At 42.5% G+C, this 11,732-nt stretch overlaps 1 long non-coding RNA gene across 1 annotated transcript; it reads left to right on the plus strand.

Annotated features, from left to right (window-relative positions):
• Positions 1-274: 274 nt before the first annotated feature.
• On the plus strand, positions 275-5,924 carry LOC146808493 (uncharacterized). The gene is made up of 4 exons (XR_014967575.1): positions 275-375; positions 867-937; positions 2,047-2,147; positions 4,175-5,924. It is a non-coding gene; the product is annotated as an uncharacterized LOC146808493 (long non-coding RNA).
• Positions 5,925-11,732: the final 5,808 nt, after the last annotated feature.

Genomic DNA, 11,732 nt, shown 5'->3' on the forward strand with positions numbered 1-11,732 from the left:
ATAACCCCGCCTCCATCTTTGACAACGCACCCGCATTTGCGGAGGCGCCCTGTGTTCACCTATTCATTCTAATGCCGCGCCTTAACATTAAGGCAGCATCGAATTGCTTATTAATAGGTACCTTTCTTATTAGACACATTGTTTGTTATGTTGTGTCTTCCTATTCCTGCCGTCCCCCCTCTTCTATTTCAACAGTCAGGCAGTGATCAGGGGCTAAGATGGCGGGTAACCACGCCCCCTATTCCGTCATCGCGCCCCTCTCACGCAGGGTCGCGTTCCGTGTTCCCATCTATACTTATGGCGGCCACTGCAGTATACACATATAGAGGATACGGCGGATACCTGACAGAGGAGCATTTGCCCTCGGGTTAGTCGGTGAGTGTTGCATAGCTTTTAACTTCGAGCACGGTTCCACCGCATAACCCATGCTATAGTTCCCATAGCATGCATTATGTTATGCGCCTATGTCCGCTTTGGGACACACTGCCGGCCCCATTTATCTGTATTTTCGGCACGCCGGTTTCTTTCGGGTCCCGATTCCGCTCTACGTTCGAGTGGTCTCGCTTTCCGTGTATAGTTCTTTGAATTGTGTTTTGCCATTTTCGGAGTCCTTCTACACTCCTAGAGTCACCGTTAACCTCGGTGAGTCTCCCTTTCTCTAAATCATGGGTCCTGGTTACCACATCTTGTTACCTCGTGCTAGTTGCCACTGGTTTTGACGGACTCTGACATTTAGCGCATATTTATCCTTAGTGATGGACACCATTCTAGATTAGGTTATCATCATTATCCAAGTTTGGGAAGTATTTCTAACGGTTGTCTCTTTGCCTTTCTTTCTTTCTTTCTTCTTTTTTCCTTGTTTTTAGTTGGCATCCTTTTAGTATATTGAGTTGACCCCCCCTTCATCCATGATGTTTACCCCGCTGCCTTAATTAAGGTAAGAATTACACCTCATTTGGTGTTTCTGAAAAGCTATGGTATCACCTAGCTTGGATTATCACTTCAGACTAGGTGGTCTTTTGGTGTCTGTTTTTAAGGTGTTTGTTATATGCATTTGATCTAGTTAATGTTAGCTTTTATTTTCACTATATATCTATAGCTGGTTATATCCTATTGGCTGTGAAGAGGTTTCCAGCCTTACCACTTCAATTATTTTAAAACAGACGTTATACTTCTAATTGAAGCACTCGTATTCTTTGAACCACACTCATTTATGTCGCCTCTCTCTGTCCTCCCCTTCCACCCCCTCCCCTTCTGTCTCCCTTGTGACTTAGGTGGAAAGGTAAGAAAGGGTGATGTCCCTATTCGGGATTCCCCTTTGATCCTAGTACCTCTTCCGACTCTGGAGGCTTTTTTGCATGACGCATCACATGGGGATCCGTCAGCATACATCATAGGTCCTGAAGAAGTGTCGCTCGTACCTGGAGCATTTATGATACGAAACATGTCGACCTGATACACTCCATTTTTGCCACCTTGGTACCTCAAGCCCTGCTGGTGTCATCACTGTTTTTAATGAGACCCAGCTCTAATACTGAATAAAAAAAAAATTCTATAGACCTGGAGCCTTTTTTAAATCACTTATTCACGTTACTACACACATAATACTGATTGCCCATATACACCCTTCTCATACGGCGTTTTACAGATCAAAAGAACTCCACCAAAGTAGCCACCAGGCCCGTTGGACATTGCAGCGCCGGTCCGATGAGGGGGGCCCTATGATGAAGCATGACACCCCTATAAAAGGTGTGTGAGGGCAACATGATCTGAAATTCGGATCTCCCAGCTACATAGAGTGTCAGGCATGCAGTGATAGCTTGCACGTATATGCCTAATGTACTATAAGAGAGGAACTGGTTACCTTTAAAATGTCTCACATAGCACATTTACAAACCATCAGACTTACTCTGGAGATTGTTAACCTACAGTATTGGACGATCAACTAATGCTTTCATGTTATGCCACGCAGCCATATTTAGTTTGTGTACCAGGGAGCTACGATAGGATGCTCTTAACTCAATTTCGTTTGGGGTCCTTTCACAGACTTAAAACCTTCCCTACAACTGATGATTGGTCAAAAAATGTGGGTGTTTGCCCGTGTGATGCCATATTGCAACAATCGACATTGTATATTACTTTATTCGGTAAGTTCTATTTGTACCCAAGAAAAAGATTTTTAAAACCAAATTTCAAAAAGAGGGGCTGTTGCTTCTTATTTGAAAAGTGTTATTAATTACAGAAAATATATGGGGGCATCTGAAACCTGATTTTTTTTTTTTTTAACTATAAATGTTATTTTTTAGAAAATGTATTTAAATAAGTGTTTAAAACTGTGCTTTTATGATTTAGTTCTTAAATCGAATAAAGCTATTTTTGATTTGATTTGATTTGAAAAAACACAGTAAACAAGCACCATCCCATTCGTTCCCCTGCTGAGCCATACGCGGCCACAAACTACCCCTCGGCTACTTCTGGTATGCTATGTTAGAAGCAGCAACATCCCGAACAATAGGTAATCGCACGATAGAACCCCGCACAAGGAAGCCCGAAATTAGTTCAAAACCCCAGCCTTCCAGAAATAGGACATAACCCAAGCACCCAACTCCATTAGGGAAACCCTCATCACAAGCCATGTGCAGAAACCAGAGGGACATGCACATTACAACGGGAACAGCACCATTACCCACAAAACCCATAAAAATAAAAAAATAAAATTTCTCACATTGCTGGCAGCCCATGCACATCAAAAAGACACCCCTGCACCTGTAAAAGTAGAAACACACACATAAACATTTTCAATTGAAGCAGCCCACAGAGAAAACATCTCCACCCACCGAAGCAAGGAGAGGGGCGAACAGGAGTACTCACAAAATAACAATAAACCAACTAAAACTCACCATTCCTAAAAGTGCTACCACCTCTTTCCAGGACCCAGCTAGAAAGTTTCATGCACAGTGAAGTTATAGAAGGTACTCCTAAAACGAAAAGCACAGGAACTTTCCAAAAAACTGTCCAACAATGTTTTTTTTCCAAGCTAACCTACAACCCACAGCTCTTATCCAACAGGTCTGCCAAAAAAGACATACATTCACCATCTTTACAGCGGCCCGCCGCCCCTTCAATCAAAGCTCTCAAAAGGACGTCAACAAGGCCTACCATTCAAGAACACACACTGCAAGTTTCAATTTATGGCTGCCTTTTTTTGGGAAAAAGTGACCCTTTTTTGCACCGCTCCAAGATAAGACAGCCCTGGGCGCAAAACATCTCTCTGAAGACCATTCCTAAACCTACAAATGTTGTCCAAGTTATGTATTTTGTACACACTATGGTTAGCATGGGTGCTCTCATGCCCATTCAGAGCCAGAAATATGCCAAGATTCATGGAACATACTTTGACATTCTTGCAAAGCATGAGTAGAGGCCGCTCCCATCTCACTTATACCCATGCTGAGCCAAACACTAGCATTCCTCACGCACTACACGGCACACTCCTACATAACACACGGTATCAGCACATGACCACCATGGGCACTCAACCACAAACTGGTTGTGCTATTTTTGTTCACTCATATCCCATGCCATAGGTGCAGACAGGCTTTGCGTATCCCAAGAGATAGCTCCAGAGAAAGCCAATTGTCTTATTCACGTTTACCTGTGTAGAATTAGGATCAAGATTCAACCCGATAAAGTAGAACCCCATAAAACAGCAGTAAACATTACCCGGTATGAGACCAACCCCACAGCACTGTACCTTTTTACCGAAGCTAGCAACATACAAGTTGGAACTAGACAAGATGTGAAGAAGGGGGAATTATAGGGGAGGACACTGTTTTGCCCCAGGATTTCCTAGAAAAGAGGCTCTTGAAAGTAGCAAGACCACCCCACCAGTGCACAAATACGTTCACTCCCGCCTCCATCTGCAGTCCCAGAGTGGCTCTTCACATATTTAGGGCTGCCTATTTTAATGACAAGTGGACCCCGGATATGGAATTCCAGTGCAGGGCTGCTCATCTTGATCATGCTAGGAGAAATGAGTCCCGTGGGACGGTGTCAACCACCAGCATAGACACTCTGTGTTAGGAAACATGGGATACCAAGCTTAGTAGGTACACATGGTTGGAGGGCAACCTCTAATTGTGCGGAAACCTACACAGTATTGTTTGTGTTTCAGAGGTAATACCATCGCACTTGGTTCCAATGAGGACTGTGAAGTAATACTGAATATTCCTGGCCTGCAGTGGAGTAGCACCATGTTGATGGATATGTATTGGCAGTGTACCCAGCTTGCCTACACCCAGCTCGTCCCCGGATGGCGGGCCTCTACACCCTAATGACCATAAACACCCAAACCCTGTTGATCCCTGCAGAATATCTGTCTGAGTTGTCCCAACATCCGCGGCTGAAGAAAACAACTCTGTTGCATCAAGCTTGAAGAAGTAGAATATTTTGACTGGGCTCAGTACAAGAGCATTGTGGAAGAATTTAGACTGTTTTCTGAATCACAAGTAAACCCGGGGGGTCCATACCATTCTTCACCTTGCAAATGAAGGCAAACACCCGCTGATTACAAATACCCAGGTGGGAAATGCTGAAGATGATCAACGACACTGAGCTCGGCCTAAACACTATCAAGGAAGAACTGAGAGCCATTTGCCTTATAATAATGCAACATCGGTACATGTTGGACTTGATGACTGCGATAGAGGGTGTGGTGTGTGCTAAGACTGGTGCTTCATGTTGTACTTTCGTTTCTGTAAATGATCTTGAAAACTGAACTCTTGGTATTGCCATACAAGCACTGCATTGTCTACAAGCTGACATTAAGAGGGAGGGAGGGGCCCTGAGCAGGGCTGGTTTTATCGTATTTTTTCCTGTATCTTCTTTTGGGAGTCAAAATTATTCATGTTATTACTCCCAGTTTTAAGTGTTGTACTACTGTTCTGTGGTTTCCTACAAGTGGGGGTTTCCTGCTGTAAAGACGCTGTCCTCAAATTAGGTAGTATGCAAATAGCTGGAGAAAGAATATCAGACACTTCAGCAACCCATACTGTTTTGAATAATGTGCCTGTCATTGAATTTGAGGATAATGTAGTTGAAAGTCAACTAGAGAGAGTATATTGGTGAAGGTGATGTCATTATACACCATGATATATGCATGCAAAACAACAGCAATACCATTAAATGAAATGTTGATGTACGCCATAAACTCGGCTCCAATAACAATGTCAATACCAGTACAAACAATGTTGATGTACACTATGACAACTATACGCATAATAATAATGAGAATGTCAGTAAATATGATATCAATGACCACCATGTTATATGTACACGTGATAACAAACTTGTATCATTGCTGTTGAATTCACCCAAGATGACCTCCCCATCATCTGTGAGTCAGAGATACGCGGTCAGACAGGCCCTGTGACCCAAACCCAAGTCTACTGATTGCTAGGCCACAGGTGAGGTTACACTTAGCCCAAAGACAAAACCAGGGAAAACCCAGATCGATCCCACACATACGCAGTTACACCACAAACAGGTCAGAGGGATTGGCCCCAATAAATCATGTTTGGAAAAAGGCACGTGTTTCCAAAATACCACAAAGTCAGATGCCCACATGTTTTCCAAGAATTTGAAATCATTGTATTGTATTGTACTTCATGAACTGTATCTAAGATCAGCCAAATCTTCTGTACATCGAGACTGTCTTCAGAAGTGACTCTGTTGATACTCTTCCAGCCACTGCATTTAATTAAACCAACCTGTTCTTGTTTTGCCAAACACTTCTTGTCTTTTAATTTTTTCAAGGTAAATTAATATCCGAGGAACAAATGGAATTTATAACTATAACTTTAGGATTTCTACCGTTTGTATAGTTTAATTGTGGTTTGTATCGTAAATAAAGTTTTCATAACTATAATTATGTTTCAACCTTTCATTTTTGTCTTTTTAAGTTCAAAAATAAGTTTATTAAGAATAAATTAAGGCATAAATAAATAATGTAATATAGCAGCAGAAAGTCTTACAGCTGAAAGCATGAAACTCAAAGATTAACCAGGGAAAGAGTGGGTAGCACATGGTGTAAGAGGAAGAAGGTCGGGTATATATGGAGATATTTAATACAATGTAGAAAACATAATAACATTAATACACATATTAAAACATTCTTCCTGTTAAGCAGGTGTACATGTAAAAAAACTTTTTGCATAGTCATCTGCGAACTTTGTAACAGGAGACCATAAAATCAAACGTTTTACAGCAAGAGAGAGAGGCAACACATGTGCTGTATCCAATCTATGATTATGACAAATTGCATACCACCATGCATGGAAAGATCATTTAGACAAGTCCTTCCAGTTTTTGGTAATCTGCTGAAATGTAACTGCTATTAGTAAGTCTAGAATTTGCATATTAGATGAATATGTGATCTAAACACCAGATAAACTTCCCAGAATGATGTTAGCAATGAAAAAGGGTACAGTGGAGTGAAAAATGTAGTAATTTGAATCCAAATGCATGTCCAAAAATCAATAACACAAAAGCAAATGAAAAGTAAATGTTTAAAATCTGCATGGTCTAAGAAACACATCCAACAAGTGTCAAGAAGCTCAAAATGTATCTTATGTAGGACCATAGGTAAAATAAATAGGTTATTATAAATATGAAAAGAGTGTTTATGTGGTAGTTGCCACTCTAGAGGAGTTCCTAATTTTGGCCCATATTTTGTTCCAAAGTGAAACAGACCAGCTCAATCCTAAATCTTGTTTCTGAGATATTTCTACCTTTATTTTTTCCCTGTCGGTAGTGGAGCAAAGTAAATGAGAACAAATAATAGATGATTTGGGGTTAGTGTGCAAAAGGGTGTACAGTTTCCTAGTCGAGGCAGAAACAGTAGGACGAAAAAAATTAAATTGAGTATGCGCAGAGCAAATAGCAGGTTGTAAAAGCCGGTATTTATTTTGAAAGGAAAGCCAAAAAGATGCCAAGCCCGTGAGATCGATATAAATGTATTTTGAGCAAAAAGTTGATGTACCCAAATTAAAACTTTTTCTCTCCAGGATCTCCAATAGATAGACTTATCATGAATCAATATTAATTTATTTGCCAAATAGTAAAATTAAGAAAAGATACAAGGTCTGTGGGAGTGTAGGGTAATATAGAGTCAAACAATTTGCATGAATATTTAAGGACAGGAATAGAGTTTGAGGTGTGCTTGTGAAGGATAGATATTCTTGAAAAGAAAAAGGGGAAAGATAAGATTTTTCAAGATCATACCACAATGACCAGTTTACTGGAGAGCCAACAAGAAGACTTGACACAATAAAAACGCCCTGTGATATTTGGAGAAATCAGGCACATTTACTGCAATATCTGCTTTTGACGCTTTAGCTGCAACAGAGATATGAGAGGATTTTTGTTACTCCAAAGGAACACGGAAAGTATAGAATTTATCTTTTTAAAGGATTTAAACGGTATGGGGAGAGGTATCTTAGAAATGATATAGCTTATGATGCGAGTTATCATCATTTTAATGGTATTGAGATGACCCCACTGAGAAATGTAGAAGGGATGTCAGTTAATAGTGAGCATATATAACTTTTGCATACATTTTTCAATATTTGGGGAAATCGAAATGTTAATGGATTGAGTGAAACATAAACCCAAATACTTTATGCTGACTCCATACAAAATTGAAAATGGCAAAATCATCTTTGAAAGTGTATTTAGTTAACCCCTTCAGTGCTCACGATGGGCCCCAGCTGTCACGTGTCACGGTGGGCGTGTGCACACGACAGCCGGGGGCCATCTGAAGCCCGCCCACTCGTTAATTCTACCGCACAGCGGGAGCAATAACACTGCGTGCAAGGGGTTAAAGATAATATCTCACATTTATCGTTCAACCAATCAATCAATCAATCATTTGTAAAGCGCTCTACATACCCAGGAGGGTCTCAAGGCGCTGGGGGGGGGGGGGTGTCACGTGGTTTTAGGCCACTCCCTATTTACAGTGCTAAGTTAGCTTAATCACGTTAGCTGTTGGAAAACCATCTTGTTGCTTTTGCTGACTTTGCACCCGACACTGTTGGTACATGTTATTAATTTGAGAAATGCAGACTCGCTCTTGTCTCAAGGGAATGTTATTTATACATCCTTAACAGTTGCTAGTGCCCTTGGTCTGTACATCGAGTAAAGAACTGTTCTAGGACACTAGACGGTGCCGGCTGATTGTGTTCAGGGTGATCGTACCACTGTTTAGTCACAACATGCACGTAGCTGCAAATACCAGAAAGTCTTGTGCTTTAATATCACAGCGCAGCATATTGTTAGGGCATTCGATAGAAGAGCTGTTGCAGAGAACACTGAGCTGATCCTGTGATGTGATACACCTGAGCTGATCTATACGGTATGGGGTCCCCTATGCAAGCCTATGAGACCTTCTAATAGTCTAATAATATTTTATTAGTTACTAGAGAAAGGAGGGTGGTTATTTTCCACTGTCATTATAATATGATCGCTCCTTTTATATTCTATGGTATTGTAACAATGTTAATGGTAATGATCTTAACCATTTGTCTACTTATGTTAGCCAAAGTATTGTTTAACAGGACTCGAGGTTTATGAATAAATTCTTTAAACTTTACTGTGTCTTAGTTATTCTGTTGTGGACTGATATATATGTGCAAACGGGTATTTCGGGTTCCCACCATTCCTGAGAATAACTAAGTCGCTTGTTCTGGGTTGTCTATACATTGGGACCGCCGAGCTAAATCTCGGATAACGAATGTGACACTAAGCTAGTCGGATAAGGGGTTCTTAGTTCTGAGGGGAGTTTCTGGTACACCACAATTCTCTAAGGTTCTGGTTTTCTGCGCATAGTTCTGTGCATACGCAGAATCCCTACAACATGGCGCACCTAACGTTTGGTCTTAATATCTGAGATGCCTTAGTAGTGCTTTTTATTAGTCCACAACGCCCTCACTCTGGTTTCTGGATAACGGGAGTGACGGCTTAACCTACCTAGGTTTTAGGCTATAGGTTCTTTCAAGCTTGATAATAAAAAAGGTTAAACTAATATAAGCCCAAGTGCTACTAAAGATCTCGTTGTATCTTTTTTTAAGTCCTAATGGCGGTAGAAATTCCCGCTCATAGTAGGGTGTCTCTGCATGCTCATTTGAGGACGTATGGGGTGCCTGATGACGGGATGGCAGTGGTATTTGTCGTAAGTGCAAGTGCTACTTACCCTTATGAGTTGTTTTACTCTTGGGTTACCTTTGAGGCTGTGGAAGACGTTGATAAAACGTTCCACAAATACACTGCCACGCCGGTGCCTCTAAATTATACCCCATATATGGCTTTAGAAATTCCTATTTCAACCTGGCAGCACACTATTTGGTTTAATGGCGCCCTCCCCCACACGGTCACCCCGGCGAGACTGGGTCCTTTGTCTATTGAAGGAGCTACTTGGCCGGTGCTGGCCGGACATACACCTCATCCACGCTACCTGACGGTCGGAGTGGATAGCTTACGTATACTACACACTACCCTGATTACGGTCCATAGGGCGTTAGTGCAGTATGTGTCGCGCACTGTACAGGTGGGGGCACCTACAGTTGCGGGACACGGGGCTGATCACCATCATGCGGTTGTGATCAGTCCTGTAATGGTAAACGCGGTTGTTGGCAAGCGCCCCCAGAATAAGGATGAGTATCCTTATTGGCTTGCAGAGAAATTCGATCAACTAGAAGCCGTGTTTCCTAACACTAGTCCTGTGGATAAACACAGGATACTCACTATTACTTTGCCAAAAGAACTAGTCCCAGACATTGTCGATTGTGACAATTGGGGCAAGGTCTTTGCCGCGACCTATTCGAAGTGCTTCGGCACTACGTCTATGTCGGTACTACCTTCCGTTATCAAAAAAGTCCAGGAGGACCATGGGGCGGAAGCAGCAATTGAATTGGGAATGCGGCTTATCGACAGCTTCGATGTAGTATGTTCCATGATCATGGGAAATCTCAAAGGAGATGCCATGCAGTTTCAAGTGGGAAACATGATGGCACTTATTGCGGATGAAGATAAGCCGAGGGAGTTTGCAAAAGTTATTGCAAAGGCCTATAGGATGGTTGGACGTAGTGCCCTAGGCGTGAAACCCGTCATCAAGATTCCTGATGTAGTACAGCATACTAAAGTGAGTTCGTCTACAAAAGATGATAAACCCAACTTTCCAAAACAAAATTGGAGAAATAAAAAACAAGATAAACAGCAACAGAAACAGGAGACTCGTCCCGCGTCCCCAGTTCAGGCGTATGTTGAACGCACTTATGATTTGCGTGATCGTTCTCGTATTAAGTCACCTGATAGGTTTCAGGTTCCTGACCAGCGCTCTCCTCGTTCTTCACAGGAATCAGCGGCTTCACACTTTGTTGGAGGAGACCGTGGGAGAGGCCGGAGTGCTCAAGGACGTGACCAACCTCGACAGGCGGACGTAAAAGGCAAGCAGGAGGATTCTGCACGTCCGCGTCCTCCGTTTCAGAAAAAGAAAGTTGCTGCTATCTCAGCGAAGTATGCCTCAGATGGTGCGGACACAACTTCTGAACATGAAATGGGCTTTGACGCTGCTAGACAGCGCGGCGGAAGTTACAGTAGTGCGGGGAGCACTGCGTCCATTTCTGGAGGCGACAGCAACTAAAATCTATGTAACAGTAGAAACTGCTGATACTCGCGTAGCCCCCCCTGAGAGATTATTTGACATAGTTCTAAATATTGAGGGTGACATACAACGAAAAATTAACGCGGTATTTTGGGATAATCTAACGACCACCTATGATATACTTTTGGCGGAGAAAGATTGGCCCCCGGCTTTCGTTCTAAACGCTCCAAGGGGGGAAGAAGTTATTCTTCCTTCTTTTGGACACGTAGTGCCCAAGGAGGAGTCTGAGAAGTTAGCCGAGGAGTGGGCGCGGGTGCTTGCACCTGCGTTGTATCGTAATCAGGTAGGGTGGGATAAAAGTTCTACCCTCCACGAATTTCCATTGCGGTCCGACCCCCAGCCACAACCCCAATACCCTATGCGACGTGAGGCTAGGTCTCACGTCGCGGCTATCCTTGAACAATTGGAATATCAGGGTGTAATTGAAACGTGTGTGTCATCCATGAATAATCCTTTATTCACTGTAACGAAGCCTGACGGATCGTACCGCCTAGTTTTGGATTACCGGCACTTAAACTCGCACTGCCGGAATTGTGCGGTGCAAAATACCCATAGTTCGGCTCTTGTTGATAGTCTTGTGAGAAAAAGGTTCAAAACCACACTTGACTTGTCCAATGGTTTTTATTGCCATAACATATCCCCTCATAGTTATGAGTGGACCGCTTTTACTTCGGGTGGTAAACAAAAAGTGTTCAAAAGGCTTCCAATGGGCTATAAAAATAGTCCTGGGATTTTTGCTGCCCGTGTGGTCTCTCTCTTAGAGATGGTAGACCCGGAGGCATACTCGTACGTTGATGACATCTACTTAACAGACGACGAGTTGCTTCCACACCTTGCTCGCGTGGACAACATAATTTGTATGTTTGCGGACTTTGGTTACAAGTTTAACTTTAAGAAGTCCCACATTGCCGAGTACACAGTTTTATTTTTGGGGTACGAACTCAACAATGAGGGCCGAGGCTTGGCTCCGCAGTTCCTTGAGAAATGCGCACGCCTTCGTATCCCTACGACACTG

This window comes from Triturus cristatus, chromosome 8 (genome assembly GCF_964204655.1).
Source record: "Triturus cristatus chromosome 8, aTriCri1.1, whole genome shotgun sequence".
Lineage (NCBI taxonomy): Eukaryota > Metazoa > Chordata > Amphibia > Caudata > Salamandridae > Triturus > Triturus cristatus.